We start from the raw sequence: 23,737 nt of genomic DNA, 5'->3' as shown, positions 1-23,737 counted from the left end.
AGGTGGTTGATGTCGTTTTTTTTTATAGTGCTTTCTAGTTTGCTTAAGGAGAACGATTATGAGTTATAATTGTGAAGTTTGAATTTTTGTGGGTGTTTTATGTTTGGGTATGGCATGGCTGAAGAGAAACAACAAGGACAATACACATGGTGAAATAGTTTGATGGTTGAGTGAAGAACTTGTTCACTCAAGATAAAGTTCAAAGGGGAAAGGGGGTATGTCGGTCATGCATGGAGAGACAAGACAAGGGGAATGGTTGTGGGATTTGTTTATGACAATTACAAGAGTCGGTAGATTTTGTTTGCCATATATAAAATCTTGCATGTGACATATCTTTTGCACTTATAAAATTAGTTTGTACTGATTAAAATAGAAGGGATTTTTTCATATTTCCCCTTCCAAAACCTTTGAAATTTCATATTTCCTTAAAATACAAGTTTTTAATGCACAATGTACAACGCTTTTTAAGCATGGTTTGGGGAAATATATAATTTCAAAGTTTAGGAAGGGGAAATATGTAAATGCCCCATTATAGAATGTATTAGAAATAGATTTATTTGCTTCAATGTAAATCAAGATGTTTAGATATTAAGTAAGCATACACTGAATATCATATATGTATTTTCGATAAAATGAGTTTAGCCGTTCATGTGTTTGTTAGTCGTTGATAGCTTGAGAAGCAAATAAACGCACGCTCAAAGAATCGTTTCGTATATGTTGTTCGGATATTTTATAAAAAAATATTATAAAATACAGTCTCATTACATAGGATTCAAACCTCCTAGTTCGTTTATATATATGTTTGAGTCGTTTTAAAATTATCACTATATGTGATTTATCCAAAATTTCGAGTAAGTTAAATAAAAATAAATTACTATATGTGATTTATCGTGCGTATGCAGCCTATGATAGACTCATCGTGATTAAACTTAACAAAATTTAATCAAGCGGGAATTAACGTTAAGAAGTCATTATTAAGCATTGTATGGAAAAAGAATATTTAGCGGGGTGTCACATTCTCCCCATGTTATTAGAATTTCATCCCGAAACTCAGTTGAGGCTTAGTCCTTAACGAGTATTAAGGATGACCTTTCGAGGCATGCACCGTTAGAATTTGATGGGTAGATTTATATGCCTACCAAAAATGAATCACCAAACTGGATGTTTAATTGTTTGTCACAAAGGCCCATGGTAATCCGAAGTCTTTATGAATATATCTCAAGGTGGTCTCGCACGAAGAACAAATGGCTTAAACTGTTATCTTGACTGAGAAGTTAGTGGACAATATTGCAAGAATTTGGAATGGTTTGATAAAGAAATTTAGAGGCAAGATAAAGACTCGACGACATGGTTTTTTTTTCTTTTTTATGAAATCTGAGGCATATAGGGAATATTTAACGTCATAAAGGGAGTTTTAGTGTTACACTTATCATCGTGCCAAGCTTCTTTGTCAAAGGCAATAATGACGTAGTTATGGGCAAGGCCCTATTAGCAATGCAATCCACACATAGCATGTGTGACTAGAAATACTTTTGTACAGATCGAAACATGGAAGATCTTGATTTTAAAATTTGAGTAGGGGTCAATTCAAACTATCGATAAATCGGCCTAGAGACTTATTACGACTACATAATCAGAATGAATCATATGGTTTACGTTCTAGAGTATTCGAATTAGTTAGCTCCGAAATGCTAGCTTAGCAGTGAGTAGGAATACTTATTAGTCCCATTGTGGTGGTTTATAGAAAAAAAGATATCATTTGCTAATATTATCCTTCCTGTCTAGAATAATAGAAAGGTTAATAATTATGCCATGAAAGACATCCTCTATTTCTAGTGACTAGGATTTGCGTGAGCGACATAGAAACATATGTGCGCTAAATTCCACATTTGCATAAGAGGATGTGCTCACTATTTGCTTTATAATCACGAATCGTAAGAATCAGCATAGAAAGCGACTCGGTATGGTTATAGATATCAAAGTTATTATTATTATTATTATTATTATTATTATTATTATTTTTATTAGACTTGATGAAGGCACTTTGAACAATTTAAGGTGTTGAGCTTATAACGTTTGAAATGGATGACAAGAATATGGAATGTGATCATCATGGTTTATTAGTCGGATTATGATTTCGGAAGTCTTATGCCGTTTTGAGTCTATCACTGATAATGATCATTATTCATTTCAAACCTCTAGTGCCAAACCTCAAGTCCTATAACGTTTGAAGTGGACACTAGGACGCTGGTGGTTAGGGAATAGAATATTTCAATCTTATGTTGTGTTACGTCGAGGAAGAATATAGAGTTCATATTTTTATATTTATTTTCATAAATTTAACCAATAAGACGTTTGGTTTATTAATGATATGAACAACCTATTAGTAGTGTAATCCCCAAAGTTTAGAAAAGAAAAAAAAAAGTGAAGAATTAGTTATGGAATAAAAGAGACTCAAATGATCATGAAGATTGAATAAGGAATTGTGTATTAATAAAACTACATAAACATTGTGAGGTTTTTGAGAAATATAGTCATCATAACAACTCAAAAAGTTTTATCCAATAATTCTAGAAAATTGTATAAGTGTAATAAAACTTTTCTTGTACGACTGATGTGGCATTTTGAAAGTTTAACTTTAAAAGGAAACGCACTCACATAAAGATGATAGTACTGAACAAATAGGTTTTAGAGTTGTTTTTTTTATTTCGCAAAACCATATGCTATATGGATCTTTATAAAAGAAAGTTCTCCGACTTGAATGTTTATATAAATGTGACATGATTGTAAATAAGAATACAATTATTTAACATGAAATCATATGATTTAAACACGAAATATTGTTTTGGAAATTCCTTGTATTGATCTAGTATGAAATCTTAAATAAAACTGGTACTTTGTAAAGGTGTTTAGAACCTGACTGCCACATGAGACTCAAAATAACTTTAAGTAGGGCAAGATTTGAGAGAAACATACCTAGCGATTAAATGGGATGCAAGAGAAAAATGAACGAGCTTGATACATAAGTGTAAGATAAGCATCGAAGGTTGAAATCATTTCTTATATAAATTATGTATGACTACTTAGCAATCATCACAATAACATGCGGTGAGTCCTGTTATCATCAAGAATGAAGATATTCATTGATGGTTGTAAACCGAAATGTAGTCCAAGGAAATAACTCTCTTTTTGTTAGGTGATTTGATAACGTTGAATGGATCACAATAAACACCAAGAATATGGTGTAAATTATGGCAACAGTTAAAAGAGATTGGAGAGCTTTGAAATCAATGAAGTACGTAGGCTGAGGGAATTAACAAGAATGTACTAATATGGTATAGCATTTGGTAGAAGGTTCCAACGTAGGTAAAGTACGTTTGGATCATTAAGAATATTACAAGATCATTTGTAAGCACCTGGAATGCTTGCGCATGTGCAAGAAGTTTTCGTTTGTTACACAACCACCAGCAGGTAGAGTATACGAAGGGCGAGATTCCATTTATAAGGGTAATGAGAAAATTTTCATATACTACATTATACAATGCTTTGACCATATAGAAGATGAGTCACTCTAGTTCTGATAAGATTGTTAGAAACCTTTCTTAAACATAGGGTGGAGTTGGGTAGTGGAGTCACTAGGTGACTAGTGCCCTACCAGGGAGCACACATAAAAATAATAATAATAAATAAAAGTATAGGTAATGAAAGAAAAGTTTCTTTTCTAGTTAGTTCCCAACGTCGAAATGCGTTACAAGTTGTTTTCAAATTTGCTTAGGTGTAGAGCCCCGAAAAAAAAGAGAATAATCTTAATAGAGTATCTGGCCAGTTCTATTACTAATGGTATTGAATTTTTGTCAGACATGGTAACGAGGTGAAATCCCAAACTTTTCACGTAAACGACGAAATATCAACATAGCATCGACGTCATTACAATTACTTTAATGAACGTTCGTTTTACTTGGAGGGGAATCTCGATAAATGAACTTATAAATTTGGAGTAATTTGAACATCTGCTTGAATCACGGCTTTCACCAGGATTCTCATGCATTGCACATTATGATTACGTGTGCACCCGTAATGATAATCTACCTTGCATGGTCACCCAAGTATCTTCCATATTCGATCTTAAATGCAAGGGAACCAAAGCGTCTGTTTAATTACATTATCGCATGATAAAAATTCGTTATGGACAATAAAATAATTATCAATAATTAGGGGATGAAGTTGTGCAGGATAGAATGAACAGGAAGAGCACATCCAGATGCATTCTCAAGATATGATGCTACACAAATGGTTTGGTTTAAACACCAGGAGAGTAATCTTTTATTCGCCTAAGTCTACTCTAGTTTGTGTCTGTTATCCTCTACAACCTTACGTAAGATTCAAATAGATATTTATGCAGGGCTCTTTTGGGTTTATAAGTCCACAAGTATTCCATGCGCACCATATGATTGTGTCCACGATTCACCAACTCCATACGGCAATGTCGTGGGACGTTTCTCAGTTTACGTTAGCATTGTATCAATTCGGTACTCCCATTACTGGAGTTGTCGGTATTTATTCCTTGAAGGTTCATTGAAGTTGCCGGGTCATTCCGACTCTTAGGCAGTTAAGAACACTATCTCAAGTCACCACTCTGGTGAGGGTCCCACTACATGCCGGTTCGGGAGGTTGGCGCGGTTTCCAAGAATAGTGTGCCACAGCTCATGAAGTGACGGCGATCAGACTAATGGTTATGGTGTCGAGAAACACACAATGTGAGTGGATGATAAGGACGAAATCCATGTGACAACAGTATCTGTACAATGTAATATAGATTACGCAAATGTGTATGCACGTAACAAAAACAGTTTTCTGAGTCACCAGTTATAGACTAGACCCTCTAGTTCGCAATAACCAATGGCTCTGATACCAATCTGCCACACCCTGCCAAGGCGGAAGCGAGGCGTCATGTATACCGTAAGTATATGATTATCGCCAACATTCCGACTCTTAGGCAGTTAAGAACACTATCTCAAGTCACCACTCTGGTGAGGGTCCCACTACATGCCGGCTCGGGAGGTTGGCGCGGTTTCCAAGACTAGTGTGCCACAGCTCATGAAGTGACGGCGATCAGACTAATGGTTATGGTGTCGAGAAACACACAATGTGAGTGGATGATAAGGACGAAATCCATGTGACAACAGTATCTGTACAATGTAATATAGATTACGCAAATGTGTATGCACGTAACAAAAACAGCTTTCTGAGTCACCAGTTATAGACTAGACCCTCTAGTTCGCAATAACCAATGGCTCTGATACCAATCTGCCACACCCTGCCAAGGCGGAAGCGAGGCGTCATGTATACCGTAAGTATATGATTATCGCCAACATACATGTATTAGGATACAAATAGTTTTAGAAAGCATTTATAAACGATAACTTGTTTCCAAACAAAATTAGTGCAGGATAAAAAGGAGATTTCTCGTATATGATTCTAAACAACGATAGGGTTATACAAGAGAAATCCCTCCAAGAAGGTATCCTAATTATGCATTGAGGTCCCATCTTCATGAGTCCTTGCGTAAGTTGTTAATTCCCTGAAAAACATATGTTTTAAAAAGTCAACACAATGGTTGGTTAGTTCACAATTTTTGACGCTTGATATGAAATCACGTTATTTATAAATCATTGAATCAGTTCACAAGTAAGTATACGATAATCTGTTAAAACAAATACGATGATCCTCCGTAGACTAGCTAAATCTACGAATTAATGAGACGAACCCTGAGCCTATAACCAAACCACGACTTATATCCTTTTGCCCTGTTCAAATCTCACATATGGAATATACGCACCCTGTTTTGATGCAATATCGGAGGTTAGCGCGACTAACCTAACAGTAGGGGAAATGTCAACGTCAATAGTACTATTCGTATATTCCTGTGGCTGACTCCGTTAGCTAATGGTTATAGTATGCAAGTAAGGGACTTTTAGCACTACATAGTTCAACTCATGTTCGCATAAGGATTGATGTTTTGTTTCTAATTATCGTATATAAAAGCAATTGTGTATGTTTTCCACCCCGGATTTATAAAACAATAAAATAGTAAAAAGGGGTCGTGTAAGGCCCCGAACCCCGGGAACTCCACAGTTGGAAATCATTCAAAACACTCATAAAATTTAAATAAACTTAAAAACCGTTTCTTCCATTAAAACAAACGTATCAGAGTATCAATTTTGCGGAAAACATGAAAAATGAAATAAGTTCCCGAAACCCGGGAATTTTGCCCAAAATCCAAAGTAAGTATAACTTTTATAAGTTTCCTTGAAATAAAATATTCATAACAATTCTTCCTTCCAGTATGCCCTTCACCATCCAAGTATCTTCGTGCACGACCAAGCGATAAGGCATCCTCTTCCAAATCCTGAAACTTACACTAACATACACACAAAGTCAGCTTGAGCTGAGTGAGTTCAAGTTTTAAGTAAAAGATATCAGTAGTAAAAATCATGATAGTCATACCAAAGGTTTTCTAAAACTAAAAGGGTACATCCATCTAATCATCATTACCGAACTTAAACATCCTCATACATACATATACAAATATATATGTAAACATCCATTCAATAACATCCCTATATACATATCAGTATATATATATAACATCCACGTATAACATCGGGGTCGAGCAAACGTATACCAAACACGTAACATCAGTGCATGCGAACACGAAGTAGGCATACACAACATCAGTAGTCGAAACGAATACAACATCGCCAAATAGAGGCCAGGAAATAATGTACATACATATATATATATTTAACATCCCAAGGCTTACCATATACTAACAAGCCTATATAAAATCATTTTAAAACATTTCATCAAGTAAGAAAACATTTAGGTGCGCATGCTAGCTCAAAAGTAAAATGAGTAAAAGGGCATCATGAACTCACCTGAGATCGATCGAATACTTGCAACGAGCTAGGAAGTTCCTAAGGGCACAATCACAGGCAAGGGCCTGTAAATTATACATAACGCGTTACTAAACTAGACTGTAGGAACACTCTAGCCTAATGGGCCGTACAAGCCCAACACTTTGGCCAACTTGTCCCAAGGCCCAATACCTTGCCCAAGGGCCAATACCTGGCCAAGGCCTAACAACTTGGCCCAAGGCCCAAGACCTGGCCCAAGGCCCAACAACGTGGCCTAAGGCCCAACACCTGGCCCAAGGCCCAATACCTGGCCCAAGGTCCAACAACTTGGCCCAAGGCCCTGGCCCAAGGCCCAAGGCTCAAATCGGGTCGAATGCACGTGTAATAAGCCTTAAAACCATTTTTTAAACGAATCAGCCCCGAATGGACCAAATTCCATCTTAACTCTTTTAATTCATCATAATTATGTCACCCGAGTTGATAGGGTAGACGGTTCCTTTTTACAACACTTACTTTAACATTTAAACGAAATATCGCACACCGCCGACTCGATTGACGAAGCACTAACCACGACAGCCCCGAGCACCAAAAAAGTAATTTTTCCACATCCCTTAAACCTTCCTAGGGCTGCACAAACTGAATCGGTCGGTCACCCGATCAACTAATGCATCAAACTCAACAATTTGCAATTCTACACCCGATAAACCCTAGTTTTCGAACTAAAATCGATTGACCGACCTAAACACCTCCAATGACCACGAAATTTTAATATGATGTAAATGCCATACCTGGGGATCTTTCTACATCGGAAACTCTAATTTTTATCCACGGGAAGTGGGTCAATTGCACTCTAGCCGAAATCCGCCCAACGAAAAGTTTCAGCAAAATTGAGCATCAAAACGATTAGGGGTGAGCAAAAAGAGTGTAGGGGATTGTAGTACATACCTTGAACTACCTCTAGGAACTTGGAATCGATCAAAAGTCTAAGCAATGAAGGGGGGGGCTGCCTCTTGGCCGATTGCTGCAGGGTTTTAGGTTTAGGGTTTTTTTTTTTTTTTTTTTTTTGTTATAATATAAGATATTACACTCTAGTCCTTCTAGATTCAAGTGTAAGGCAAAATGGAAGGAATGGTTAGGTTCTTTAACGTACCGGGGTGACATAAAGGCTTCCGAGAAACATCGGATAAATCCCGAGAATTATACATACTCTACCCCTTTAACCATTGAATTCAGAATTAACGGGTGTTACAAGTCCACCCCCTTTACAATGGGATTCGTCCTCGAATCCCGATGCAACAGGAACAACTGCGGATAATGCTTCCTCATCTCGTCTTCAGACTCCCAAGTAGCCTTGGAACCCCTACGGTGTCTCCACTGCACCTTCACCTGCCTAACCACCTTATTCCTCAGTCGTCTCTCCTGACGGTCAAGGATAGCAATCGGTTGCTCGACGTAGTTCAGCTTACCATCGAGCTCAATATCGTCAAGAGGCACATGGGCCTCCTCATCCGCTAAGCATTTCCTCAAATGAGACCCGTGAAAAGTAGGATGAATCCCCGCGAGCTCCTCGGGTAAATCCAGTCTATAAGCTATCTCGCCAACTCATGCCAAAATACGAAACGACCCAATACACCTCAGACTGAGCTTCCCCCTCTTACGAAAATGAATAATGCCCTTTCAGGGAGAAACTTTTAACATAACCCGATCTCCAACCTCAAACACGATGGGCCTTCGCCTTTTATCTGCATAAGACTTCTGAAGATCTTGCGCAGCCTTCATAAATGCTTTGATATTGCCGAGTTTCTCAGTCGTAGCCTCGACCACCCTCTAAACTACCTAACTGCTTTTGACCAATGGAACCCCAACATACAGGAGTTCTACACCTCCTACCATACAACATCTCAAACGGTGGCATCCCAATCATGGGGTGATGACTGTTATTATACGAAAACTCCACCAACGGTAAGTGACGGTCCCAACTACCACCAAAGTCGATAACACAAGCCCGCAAAATATCCTGGAGAGTCTGAATGGCCCTCTTGGACTGACCATCCGTCTGCGGGTGATAGGCAGTACTGATGAGGAGTTTGGTGCCCATCTCCTCGTGAAACCTCTTCCAAAACCTGGAGGTGAAACGTGTATCCCTATCCGAAAAAATAGACACCAGCACCCCGTGCCTAGAGATGATCTCACAAATAAACACATCGGCCAGCTGCTCAGAGTTAAAAGTCTCTCGAATCGGCAAGAAATGAGCGCTCTTGGTCAGTCTATCCACTATTACCCAAATGGTGTCATAATTGCCCCTAGGAGTACGAGGCAGTTTAGTCACGAAATCCATGGTAAGATGTTCCCATTTCCACTCAGGTATTTCCAACGGCTGAAGTTTCCCAAATGGCTTCTGATGCTCGGCCTTAACCTGTAGACACGTCAAACACCTACTCACGTACTGAGCCACCTCAAATTTCATTGCAGGCCACCAATAATTTTTCTTCAAGTCTTGGTACATCTTGGTCGCGCCCGGGTGAATAGAATAGCACGACTTGTGTGCCTCATCCCAAATTTTATCTCTGAATCCTCCATTCCTCGGTACCCATAAACGACCATCCTTATATTTCACCCCATCACCTACGTCTTCCAACAACTTTTCCTGACCCCAAATACGCTCTGACATAATCCATTCCACCTGCAACGCTTTATTCTGTACGTTGGCTATTTGTTTCAAAATGTCGGGTTTGAGAATAAGCTGGTAGGATTTCACACGAATAGGTTTTGGTCTCTCCTTCCGGCTTAACGCGTCGGCCACCACGTTAGCCTTACCTGGATGGTACATGATCTCCAAGTCGTAGTCCTTAATCAACTCCAACCATCGACACTGTCGCATATTCAGTTCCTTTTGCTCGAAGAAATACTTTAAGCTCTTATGATCGGTATAAATATCACAAGGAACACCGTACAAATAGTGTCTCCACAACTTAAGCACAAACACAACCGCTGCCAGTTCTAAATCGTGGGTAGGATAATTCGTCTCGTGAGGCTTCAATTGTCAGGAGGCATAAGCGATGACTCGAACTCGCTGCATCAAAACACACCCAAGCCCCTGATAAGAGGCATCAGAATACACCACCAAATCGTCGGTGCCATCAGGTAAAGCTAAGATCGGGGCATGCGTCAATCTGTTCTTCAACTCGAGAAAAGCCTCCTCCTGTTCCGTACCCCAAACAAACTTAACACTTTTCTTAGTCAGCTTGGTTAGCGAAGAAGCAATTTTCGAAAAATTGGGAATAAAGCGGCGGTAATACCCCGCCAAACCCAGAAAACTACGGATTTTGGTTGGAGACGTAGGAGACTCCCATTCATTCATGGCAACCACCTTTGCAGGGTCAACCAGAATACCACTCAGGTTAATAACATGGCCCAAGAATTGAACCTCACATAACCAGAAAGAACACTTAGAAAATTTCGCATACAATTTGTTCTTTTGCAGAGCCTACAGCACTTCCCTGAGATGACTGGCGTGATCGGATTCACTTTTTGAGGACACAAGAATATCGTCGATGAACACAATAGCCGAACAATCGAGCATCGGTCTACACACCCGGTTCATATGGTCCATGAACGCAGCTGATGTGTTGGTCAAATCGAAAGACATCACCAGAAATTCGTAATGTCCATAATGAGTGCGGTAGGCCGTCTTAGGAATATCCTCCTCCCGAATCTTTAGCTGATGATACCCGGACCTAAGATTAATCTTTGAGAACCAATTAGCCCCTTGGAGTTGATAGAATAAGTGATCGATCCTAGGGAGCGGGTACCGATTTTTAACAGTGAGCTTATTCAATTCACGGTAGTCAATGCACATTCGCATGCTACCGTCCTTTTTCTTAACGAACAAGACCGGGGCATCCCAAGGCGAGATGCTCGGTCGAATACAGCCCTTATTGAGCAAGTCTTCCAACTGAGCCATAAGCTCCTTCATTTCATTCGGCGCTAGGCGGTAGGGAGCCCGGGCAACGAGTTTGGCACCCGGTACAAGGTCTATCTGGAACTCGACCTCGCGATCCGGCGGCACATCTGACAAATCATCTGGAAATACATCCGGGAAATCCCGAACAATAGGAACATCACCAACGGTAGCCACATCGGTATTCACCTTCATAGCATACGCCAGATACGCCCCGCACCCCTGCTACATCAACTTCCCCGCCTTAAGCATGGATATAATATGTGGCGTCGCAACAATCCGATCACCGAAGACCGTAATCCGAGTCCCATCCAAGGCCCTTAGACGAACGAGTTTCAGACCACAAATGATCTAAGCATCAACATTCGCGAGCCAATCCATCCCGAGCACCACATCAAAACAACAAAGCGGCATCAGATACAGTCGCACGGGAAATCTATAACCAAACAACTCGATGGAACAACCCTGTATAGCCCTAGACACGGACACGGATTTTCTTACGGTGACCTCAACCTCAAACCCATCGACTACGCGCTCGGGTGATTTATTCAGCAAGGAACAGAAAGCGGTAGACACAAAACTCCTGCTAACGCCCGAATCAAATAAAACTGACGCCTGTAATTCATCAAGTAGAAAGGTACCTAGGACAATATTATACTACTGCTTAGCTACACAATCAAAACATACGATTTCAAAGGAACAAGAAATTGTAACGGTGGAATGAAAGCTAAATAAGGAAAAAGTACCTGAAACGACATCCGCCTCCTCTTTCGCTTCCTTCTTGGAGATGTTGAAGGCCCTCGCCCTGGCCTTCGACTTCTCATCTATTTTCCCCCTCGAGGAAGTCCCCTACCCGGACCCCCCCCCCCCCCCGCCTTATTGGAAGGACAGTTTGATACCAAGTGACCCGAACCCTTACAGCGGAAACAGGTCAATGTCGGACACTCGAAATGGGGGTGTCCTACCTTATCATAACGAAAACAAGTGCCAGACCCCATCCTGCACTCCCCCTTGTGCGGCTTCCCGCACTTCTTGCAATTACCAGGCGCTGCATCCCTTTTAAACTCAGAAGTCTCAGTCTTTACCATTTTCCCGGATGAGTTAAAATTGTCCCCCTGGCCGCTTACCGTACGAATTTGCGCTCCATGCCCTCCTATTCTCGGTAGGCGGTAACTTCTCCCTCTGACCATATAAAGTACCTGCTAGAGTGACCACCGAGTGAAAAGAGTTCATGTCGGTAGTCAACACACCCCTACGAATATCCACCGGAAGTCCCTTCACGTACTTCTTAATCCTCTTGGCTTCGGGAGTAACCAAGTCAGGAATAAGTGAGCCATCTTGTTAAACTTGGTGGTATACTCCCGATGCGACATAGAACCAGCCTCCAAGGTCAAGAATTCCTGTTCTATCTTATCCAATTCATACGGAGGACAAAACTGATCGAGAACCAATTTCTTCAACTCATCCCACGTCATCCTCCTAATCGTACGATCACCCATAGCTTGTGCCAAGTTATCCCACCAACATAGAGCCTAGGAACGAAACGAGGCAGTAGCATAAGTCACCATATCATCCCCCTTGCACTTACTGACCCTCAGTACGGCCTCCATCTCTCTTACCCACTGGTGTGCTGCCAAGGCATCTTTAGTACCATCGAAAGAAGCGGGGTCACACTTCTCAAAGTCAACATACGAGCAACCCCGGGTCGATACACTAACAGTCCGCACCTCATCTTCATCCCCACTTGGTACATACACTTCCTCTTCCTCTTCGACCTGCACCTCCTTACTCTTCCTTCCCCTATCCGAACCCTTACCAACTAGAGATTCTTCCATGACCCTGATGGACTCAGCAACGATCTCTGGGATGGCGCTATGGAGCACCTGGTAAACCTCATCCGCGATAGCCGCGCGTAAAGCAGGATCTAAGGCGGGGTTACCCCCCTCCTCACGAATCGGAGTTTCCTGCTGGGGAGTAGGAATTTCATTCTCGGCTTCGGCACATGGCCTACGACCACGACCACGACACTAGAACCACCTCTCTTGGTTGTTCGAGTATTAACCATGACTTATCCCTACAAAGACAGAGTTTTAATATGATTAAGTACAAGTGGCATTTAGAACATGTAAGGTAAGGGTAAACTGCTAATGACGTTGATCAAGTGTGATTAGTCGTTTACTTTACCCGCCCGTCCTAATCACCCCTGGCCCCTAACCATATTAGCACTCTATCGAACACTTAACAATTAATCACATACTGGAACTTTAAAATTCAAAGGAATGAGTAAACAATTTAAAGTTACCTCTTGGCGTGCAGCTACTCGCGGTGGGCATACAAGTCTATTCACTTACAGTTCGAGTCCAAGCATTCGATGATGCTCGGATCCCTCGAACCAAGGCTCTTATACCAACTTGTAAGGCCCCGAACCCCGGGAACCCCACAGTTGGTAATCATTCAAAACACTCTTAAAATTTAAATAAACTTAAAAACCGTTTCTTCCATTAAAACAAACGTATCAGAGTATCAATTTTGCAGAAAACATGAAAAAATGAAATAAGTTCCCGAAACCCGGGAATTTTGCCCAAAATCCAAAGTAAGTATAACTTTTATAAGTTTCCTTGAAATAAAATATTCATAACAATTCTTCCTTCCAGTATGCCCTTCACCATCCAAGTATCTTCGTGCACGACCAAGTGATAAGGCATCCTCTTCCAAATCCTGAAACTTACACTAACATGCACTCAAAGTCAGCTTGAGCTGAGTGAGTTCAAGTTTTAAGTAAAAGATATCAGTAGTAAAAATCATGATAGTCATACCAAAGGTTTTCTAAAACTAAAAGGGTACATCCATCTAATCATCATTACCGAACTTAAACATCCTCATACATACATATACAAATATATATGTAAACATCCATTCAATAACATCCCTATATACATATCAGTATATATATATAACATCCATGTATAACATCGGGGTCGAGCAAACGTACACCAAACACGTCACATCAGTGCATGCAAACACGAAGTAGGCATACACAACATCAGTAGTCGAAATGACTACAACATCGCCAAATAGAGGCCAGGAAATAATGTACATACATATATATATATTTAACATCCCAAGGCTTACCATATACAAACAAGCCTATATAAAATCATTTTAAAACATTTCATCAAGTAAGAAAACATTTAGGTGCGCATGCTAGCCCAAAAGTAAAATGAGTAAAAGGGCATCATGAACTCACCTAAGATCGATCGAATACTTGCAACGAGCTAGGAAGTTCCTAAGGGTACAATCACAGGCAAGGGCCTGTAAATTATACATAACGTGTTACTAAACTAGACTGTAGGAACACTCTAGCCTAATAGGTCGTACAAGCCCAACACTTTGGCCAAGGGCCCAACAACTTAGCCCAAGGCCCAACACTTGGCCCAAGGCCCAATACCTTGCCCAAGGCCCAACAACTTGGCCCAAGGCCCAACAACTTGGCCCAAGGCCCAACACGTGGCCCAAGGCCCAACACCTGGCCCAAGGCCCAACAAATTGTCCCAAGGCCTAATACCTGGCCCAAGGCCCAATACCTGGCCCAAGGCCCAACAACTTGGCCCAAGGCCCAACACCTGGCCCAAGGCCCAACACCTGGCCCAAGGCCCAAGGATAGTCAAATCGGGTCGAATGCGTGTGTAATAAGCCTTAAAACCATTTGTTAAACGAATCAGCCCCGAATGGACCAAATTCCATCTTAACTCTTTTAATTCATCATAATTATGTCACCCGAGTTGATAGGGTTGACGGTTCCTTTTTACAACACTTACTTAAACATTTAAACGAAAAATCGCGCACCGCCGACTCGATTGACGAAGCACTAACCACGACAGCCCCGAGCACCAAAAAAGTAATTTTTCCACATCCCTTAAACCTTCCTAGGGCTGCAAAAACTGAATCGGTCGGTCACCCGATCAACTAACGCATCAAACTCAACAATTTGCAATTCTACACCCGATAAACCCTAGTTTTAGAACTAAAATCGATTGACCGACCTAAACACCTCCAATGACCACGAAATTTTAATATTATGTAAATGCCATACCTGGGGATCTTTCTACACCGGAAACTCTAATTTTTATCCACGGGAAGTGGGTCAATTGCACTCTAGCCGAAATCTGCCCAACGAAAAGTTTCGGAAAAATTGAGCATCAAAACAATTAGGGGTGAGCAAAAAGAGTGTAGAGGATTGTAGTACATACCTTGAACTACCTCTAGAAACTTGGAATCGGTCAAAAAGTCTAAGCAATGAAGGGGGGCTGCCTCTTGGCCGATTGCTGCAGGGTTTTAGGTTGAGGGTTTTATTTTTTTTTTTGTTATAATATAAGATATTACACTCTAGTCCTTCTAGATTCAAGTGTAAGGCAAAATGAAAGGAATGGTTAGGTTCTTTAACGTACCAGGGTGACATAAAGGCTTCCGAGAAACGTCGGATAAATCCCGAGAATTATACATACTCTACCCCTTTAACCCTTGAATTCGGAATTAACGGGTGTTACAGGCCGTGAAACTCACCTCGTGCGCTCGGTGGTCGATTTGCTAGCAATATCAGATTAAACTCAGTTCGCTGCCTTCACACGTCCAAAGCACGTAGGGTCAGTTAGTTCGTTAACGACGCACAAGTCGTTTTATGCTAGTCGCTTTCACCCAACTAGTCGTTTCGTGTGTCGGTTGCTTTCATTAACCATGCATTTCATTTTTCTAATTTGTGCCGATTGCTTTCACCAACTGAACGTTTTGTTTATCAATTTGTGTCGGTTTCTTTCACCAACCAAACGTTTCGTTTATCAAATATGTGTCGGTTGCTTTCACCAACCGAGCATTTCGTTTATCAAATATGTTTCGGTTACTTCACCAACCGAGCGTTTCGTTTATCAATTATGTGTCGGATACTTTCACCATGGTTAACAGGGAAAGATCGTGGTGGTTTTTAGAGAGACAAAAGGTGGTGGTCGATGACACTTCTTCTAGTAGCGCGATGAAGGTGGCGGTGACTACCGGTGGTGACGGAGATGGTCATTGCCGGTGTTAGGTTGGCGATGGTGTATTGTGGCGGTGTCAGGGTGGAGTTCTGGTGACCGAAAAGAAGGTTGTTGCTGGCGATGGTGGCTGCGGTGGTCACTACGAGTGATGTCTAACTTCTCCGAGGTATAGGACGGTGGCAGAGATGGTTATTTTTAGTGTGGGGTGGCAGAGGGGGTCATCTGATGGTGGCCCGATGATCGTGGAGGGCTGCCACCCATGGTGATGTTCAAATCGGGAGAAAAGGGAGGCTAGTCGGGTGTTATAGGCTGTAGATGGTGGCTGAGAGGTGAAGGAGCGGTAGGCTACGGTGGTGTTGCTGGGAGCCGTGAGGAGAGCAGTGGCATGGCCTGGCATCGGTAGTGATGTGAAGTCCGAGAGAGGGAGAGAGGTGGTTGATGTCGTATTTTTCTTATAGTGCTTTCTAGTTTGCTTATAAGAAGAATGATTATGAGTTATAATTGTGAGGTTTGAATTTTTGTGGGTGTTTTATGTTTGGGTATGGCATGGCTGAAGAGAAACAACAGGGACAATAAACATGGTGAAATAGTTTGATGGTTGAGTGAAGAACTTGGTCACTCAAAATAAAGTTCAAAGGGGTGAGGTGGTATGCCGGCCATGCATGAGAGAGACAAGACAAGGGAAATGGTTGTGGGATTTTGTTTATGGCCATTACAAGAGTTGGTAGATTTTGTTTGACCGTATATAAAATCTTGCATAGGACATATCTTTTGCATTTATAAAATTAGTTTGTGCCAATTATAGTATGTATTAGAGATAGATTTATTTGCTTCGATGTAAATCAAGATGCTTAGATATTAATTAAGCATACACTAAATATCATATATGTATTTTCGATAAAATGAGTTTAGCCATTCATGTGTTTGTTAGTCATTGATAGCTCGAGAAGCAAATAAACGCACGCTCAAAGAATCGTTTGGTATACGTTGTTCGGATATTTTATTAAAAAAATATTGTAAAATACAATCGCATTACATAGGGTTCAAACCTCCTAGTTAGTTTATATACATGTTTTAGTCGTTTTAAAATTGTCACCAACCTCCGTGTTCGTCGGACAAAATCCAAAATTTCGAGTAATTTAAATAAAAATAATTACTAAATGTGATTTATTGTGCGTATGCGGCCTATGCTAGACTCATCGTGATTAAACTAAACAAAATTTAATCAAGCGGGAACTAACGTTAAGAAGTTATTATTAAGCATTGTACGGAAAGAGACCTATTTAGCGGGGTGTCACAACGTCCTCCTTGTTGAGGCCCATCAGCTCATGTTCATATAACACTTGTAACGGATGCATGGTCTGGCAATGGATCACGGTTCACTTGTGTTATTGTCAAACTCCCCGCAAAGGAAGTCGTGGAGGAGATTTGGCTCGAACGGATCTCCGTGGTAAACCTCACGACCTTCCCTGGGCATCTTATATCTCCATGTTGTTCTGCGCTTGCCCGTTGTTAGATCAATTTCTGTAGGATGTCTTTATTTCCGACCTTTATTAAGCTGGAAGTTGGCATGGTGGCGCTTTGATTACCGATCCATGTGCGGCTTGAGCCATCTTTCCATATTCTTTTCACCAACACCGTCACCCGCAGCCCGCCAGAAATAATTCATGTCGAGCTCGAACAGAGTATGCATTTAAGTTGAATGCATGTAGGTGAGGTCCCCGTCTACCCTTTGCAACGACCACGACTCGCTATCAACATGATACTTCGCATAAGCAATGAGCGAATCTTCGTGATAGGGGTAGTTGCGGCAGCGAACGCTTCCACGAATTGTCACACGGTGCCACTTTTTCTTCATAGGTTTTGGCACTTGTGACGAGTCTGCTGTAAGGGCAATCACGGGGTCAGCTTCAGGAGCTAGATCTTCAGTATGTGTGTCAGGACGTAGAGAGTAGTTGATTCCATCGTCTTCGTAAGAGATCCCTTCTTTATCAAGAGACAATATGGTACCTGCAAAATCATCAGCATTAAATAATGCGTTAAACTCATCCTCTAGTGCAGCGTCTCAATCTCTCACTCCTTTCGAAGCCTTGGTAGTAGAGGGATCTTCATGTGGTTGATCATCTTGTGGAGCAGTTTATATGTCCGCTCCACCACCACCTCCTACTCCGGCTCCTCCTTCGTCATCATCGTCATCATCATCTTCATTAAAACTATCATGCACGCTTTCTTCATCATCTTCCTCATCATCCTCGTAATCTTCCTCCTCCTCAGCATCGGTCCTAGCAGCAGATCCTCCAACATTTGGAGCACTAGGACTGGTACCTCCTGCACTTAAAGCAACACCAACATGTTGTACAAGTACTCCCACAGTTGCTTTACCTTCTGAGACCACCCCATCTCAATACCAGCAGAAACACACGGACCAACAGACGGTTGCTGTCCTTGAATGTGCTTTGCTCCCCCAGAACTCTTCCAACTACCAAATACCAAATCAAGGCGGTCCACGAGCGTATTGAAATGCTCATCACGAATTCCAATCAACTCTGAGGCCACTTGATATTTGCTTGACATCTCTTCATTAATCTTGAGCAGCAACTCATTCAGACAGTCTTGGGCGGAAAGCTTTATCTTCAGGGATTCTATCTCGGTTCTGAAATCGACATTTTTAGAAATAAGAATACCGAGAGATTGAGAAGTCCCCAATTGACACTCCAACATCTTGACCCGAGAGTCAATCGCCTCCTGTTCAATCCACCACTTATCCACTATCGTCTTCAGATAAGCATCCAGTTTCTTTTGAAGAACTGAGGCAGATGGTAAGTTTCTCTCCAAAGTCGACACCCGATCCTCGACCTTTGACCCTTCTCACGATGACTAGCGAGTGACAGTGACTGATCATTAAGCAGTTTATGCTGACTATCCATTCACTTTTGGAGGCTTTGATCCTCCCTCTTTGACACTCTATCAGCGCTGACAAGATCACGCCTTTGCTCCAACTTTGCAATGCGTGCCAATAATCCCATCTTCTTCTTCCACGCCTGCAACTCCTTCTGCTTTTGAGTTTTAACATACTCAAGCAGCACACGTTCCCGTTCAGCATGCTTGACGTTTGATTCCTCCAGTGCGACGATCCTATCGAGGATAGGATCGGCATACATTGGGGCCTTTTTATACTTCCCGTTGGACAGGGTTTTTGGGTGTGTAGAATATGGGTTTGAAAATGGTAGGAGGTGTGTCTGATTGTGTAGGTGGAGTTGTGGTTTGTAAAGGTAAGGTTATTGATTTGGTTGAGGTTATGGTTAAAGGTAGTGTCTGTTGTGACAACTGCCCAAATCCGACCCGACCCAGGTACCCGTTTTCGGATCCGATTTTAAGATTTAAAATTTGATTATAATCTTTATAAATTTATCAAATATATATATATATATTACTAATAATAATAATGATAATAATATTTCCTTTCCGCCGTCCCGCCCCTTTTTCTCTCTTGTCGCCGTCCCGCCCCTCTGCTTAACCCTTAAGCCTTGAACCCTTTTTTTTTTTTCACTCTTAACTCTTTGCTTGTCCTTTGGTTCTTCCCGCCTAAGGATGTCTGCGCAGCTCCACGCGCCAGACTCCTTACAAGGAAGCCTGCGTGAAGACCAGCTGTTCCTGCGATACGCGAGGCGAACTGTTCCCGCGGCGCGCAAAGGATTGTAGTTCTTCCCGCGGCGCGCTAAGGATTGTAGTTCTTCCCGCGGCGCGCTAAGGATTGTTCTGTCTGCCTTCGCCCTCGCGCACTCAAGCCTTCTCGCGCTAGACACTTAAGTCTTTTCTCCAGTTTAAGCCAGCCTGTATGCTTTTGAAATATCTTATCTTCTGTGCTATACCTGCCAAGGTATGGGCACAGTAGGCCAGATCTGACATCTGTCCGAAATGTCACTTTCGGCGCAGCTTGCTTACCAACCCTCTTGGTTGTTAGAAAAAGTAACTGGCATAATCTTTTAAAATCTTCTTTTCCATGACTTGAACAGTACTTTGACTGACCCCTCCCATGCTATGAACAGTAACCTGTCAGCCTTCCCCATCCCCTGCAGCTGCCACCATATCTCTTGCTTTTGATATCTTTTGCTTTGATTTGATAAGATCTTTTCCCCAATTCAAGGGATGTGTTCCCTGGGGTTTTCCTATAAATAAAACTAATTTCTTGGATAATTAAACACTACACTCAAACACTTAAACACTCCCCAAAATCTTTCTCCCTTACTCTCAGCCGAAGATCCTCAGCGACGCCTCCAACTCCCCTCTTTGCAATCCGTCTTCTCTTCTTTTCTGCCCAGAAATCTCGGTAAATAAATAATATATAATTTTTTTTTAAATAATTTGTTTAAGTGACTTACATATATTCAAGACATAAAAACCAATCGTTAAACCAATAACCTCTTATTTATAGGTTAACTTTCGCTTGTTTAAAAGTTGGTTCTTGCATTATCTTTCAACACACCTTTTACAAGTGAGTAATCTCGTACCTAATCCCCTTTTATTTTTTAACGTTTTGGGATGTTCATGTGTTCGTACAACTTGAGTCTTAAACTTGTTTATGAAATTATGTGCGCAAAACCCATGTGTTATGGACGTTTACTAGTGTTGTATATTTGTATGTGTTGATCATTAACCGCTTTGATCGGCCTATTCCGAAGTTTTCATGGATCCATTAGATAAACACGGGAGACCTATCGTTACGATTTTTCTTGGTTTGTTTGCACATACACGAATGATTATTTGTTTTTGCTCGATTTGGAGCACGCTATGAACTATGAGCTATGATCTATTTAGGCTTGATCACAATCTATTTACACACTATGTTGAACACCAGTTATACACATGTTGCGCGCAGTGTTTTGTTTTTATCTATTTATATCTATTAAACTTGATTTCTCACCGACACGCAAGTGTTGACGTTTTATTTTAACACATGTTCAGGTTTGCTGTAGCTGCTTTTGGAAACTCGAGGACACGTAGGATGTTTTCTTTTACTTTGGACCAAGTTTAAAATATAACAAGACAAATTTATGTATTTGAATATTATGAGTTATGATATGTGATTTATGTTACTTTATGGTGTGTTATGCGCATGCGCAATGAAATGTATTTATTAAATATTGACACCCAAATAGTGTCACGAGTAATGAAACAATTTGTAGCGCCCCGATGTATAATCCGCCATCGGTCGGGGTGTTACAGATTGGTATCAGAGCTCCGTGACTTTAGGATTAGGTGGTTAGACGTAACGACCTAGAATAACTAAGAGTCCCTTCTCGCGCATGAGAAAAATCTCATGATTGCGCGCTAATTGTTAATTACTCGATATTTATAAAATATGCTTGCGCATACGCAGCACATGATTTCATGTTTTATCCGCGATCTTTCGATTTTTATTGTTAAATTTCAATCCGTTTCTTTACTTACATATTCGTTTGTTGTTGGGACTTAACATTGAAAATCCGAAAAGTCATGGTGATACATGAATAGTTGATTTTCAATCCCCATTAACTTTATGTTCTAAAATTGAAGATTTGAAAAGTCATGGTGATACATGAATTGTCAACCTCCAATACTCATTTACTCGTATATTTTAAATTGAAGATTTGAAAAGTCATGGTGATACATGAATTGTCAACCTCCAATACTCATTTACTCGTATATTTTAAATTGAAGATTTGAAAAGTCATGGTGATACATGAATTGTCAACCTCCAATACTCATTTACTCGTATATTTTAAATTGAAGATTTGAAAAGTCATGGTGATGCATGAATTGTCGATTTTCAATTCGAATTCATTACATGTATTAAGTTTGCATTTAAATTCATATTTTACTTCAAAATTTGATAGCATTTAACTCCGCGAAACAAGCTTTACAATGATATACTTTGCGCTAAAGCGATTTCCCATACCAAGATATTAACAAAAACTTTTATAGAATGCCTCCGCTATCAGCTCGCCGTCATCAGAGGAGAGAAGCCTCGCGCAGACGTATGTAGCGTCGTTCCCAGGAAATGGCCGCCGCAATAGCCCAAGCCTTAAATCAAAATAATACCAACCCCTCCGGATACAATATTAAGTCCTTTAATGCGGGTAACCCTCCGAAATTCACAGGGCTCGAAGGAGCCACCGTAATGCTCCAATGGCTCGAGAAAATTGAGAACACCTTCCTCCATACCCATTGCCCTCCAGACCGACGAACCTTATACGCCTCAAGTGTCCTGGAATCAAGGGCGCTTACATGGTGGAACGGAGTAGCTCACGCGCGTGGCGCAGAGGCTGCTTCTAGCATGCTCTGGGAGGAATTCAAGGATCTTTTGACTCGAGAATTCTGCCCTCCCAACGAAGTAAAGCGCCTTGAGGAGGAATTTTGGAACTTGAAACAGTACAGTGGCGAAGCACGCGAGTACGCTACGCGCTTTCACGAACTAAGTTTGCTTGTCCCGCACCTTGTTACCCCTTCCCGCCGCGCCATCGAAAAGTTTCTTGGGGGTCTCCCCATGGAAATTCAAGATTCTGTATGGGCCAGGAACCCAGTAACCCTCTCTGACGCCATCGAGTTGGCCGCTGTGCTCAGCGACAACCATATCAGGGCAGGAACCCTGTTCCTGCGGGGAGCCGAGAAGACCAAACTCACCAAGACTGTCCCAGAACCAACAGAAACCAGGCCAGAACCCTCAAACCGTAACAACCTCAAACGCAGGCACAAACCCAATCATCAAGCCTACGCGCTTACCAACCCGCTCATTGTCCAGCAACCCGCTAACAACCTCCAGTACACGCTCCTAACCCATTGTCAACCTACCCAACACCCCCTGTAGTCCATAACTATACCTTAACCAATTCCGCGCTCCCTGCCCCGTCAACTAAGAAACCTTACACAGGAAACCAACCCTTTTGCCCAACCTGTAAACTTCATCACCCAACTCAAGCCCCGTGTCGACAATGCAACCGATGTGGCCGTATTGGTCACACTGCTGAGTACTGTAGAGTCCTTCCCGCCAACCCAATCGCGCAAACACCACCAACATACCCGCAAAACCCACAATCAACATACCATAATCCACGACCCAGGTCGTGCTATAACTGCGGTGACCCCAGTCATTTCCGGAACGCGTGCCCGAGACTGCAAGTACAAATTACGCAAGCTAATCCGGTTAACCAAATTTCAAACCAAGTGGCGCGCGGACGAGCTTTTAATATAACCGCGCACCAAGCGCAAGCGAATAATGACGTGGTTAATGGTACATTTTTACTTAACGGACAATATGCATCTATACTTTTTGATACTGGCGCCGATAGGAGTTTTATTTCTCGCGCATTTGAACAAAAACTTGCGCGACCGCGAATAAACTTAAACGGAAACTTTACAGTTGAAATGGCTAACGGTGAAACAATTATAATAAACTCCGTGATCAAAGATTGCACGCTTAACCTTAATAAACACGATTTTCTAATCGACCTCATTCCCATGCCTCTTGGAAGTTTTGATGTTATTATTGGTATGGACTGGCTCTCGCAAAATCGCGCCGAAGTAATCTGCGCCAAGAAATTGATTCGCATTCCTCGGGAAAATGGTCAAGACCTTCATATCTACGGCGAGAAACCATCTAACGGTCTTAAACTTATGTCATACACTGAAGCCCGAAGACTTTTACGAAAGAAATGTGTCGCGTTCTTAGCTCATGTGGTCAAACCCGATGAAGGAAAGAAGAAACTTCATGAAATCCCCATCGTGCGTGACTTTCCTGAAGTCTTTCCCGAAGATCTTTCTGGTTTACCTCCCGCTCGGGAAGTCGAGTT

Source organism: Bidens hawaiensis, unplaced genomic scaffold (assembly GCF_021521415.1).
Source record: "Bidens hawaiensis isolate Kalapana, Puna unplaced genomic scaffold, B.hawaiensis_p1.1 tig00026812_1, whole genome shotgun sequence".
Lineage (NCBI taxonomy): Eukaryota > Viridiplantae > Streptophyta > Magnoliopsida > Asterales > Asteraceae > Bidens > Bidens hawaiensis.
Note: the sequence above shows the minus strand (reverse complement) of the source record.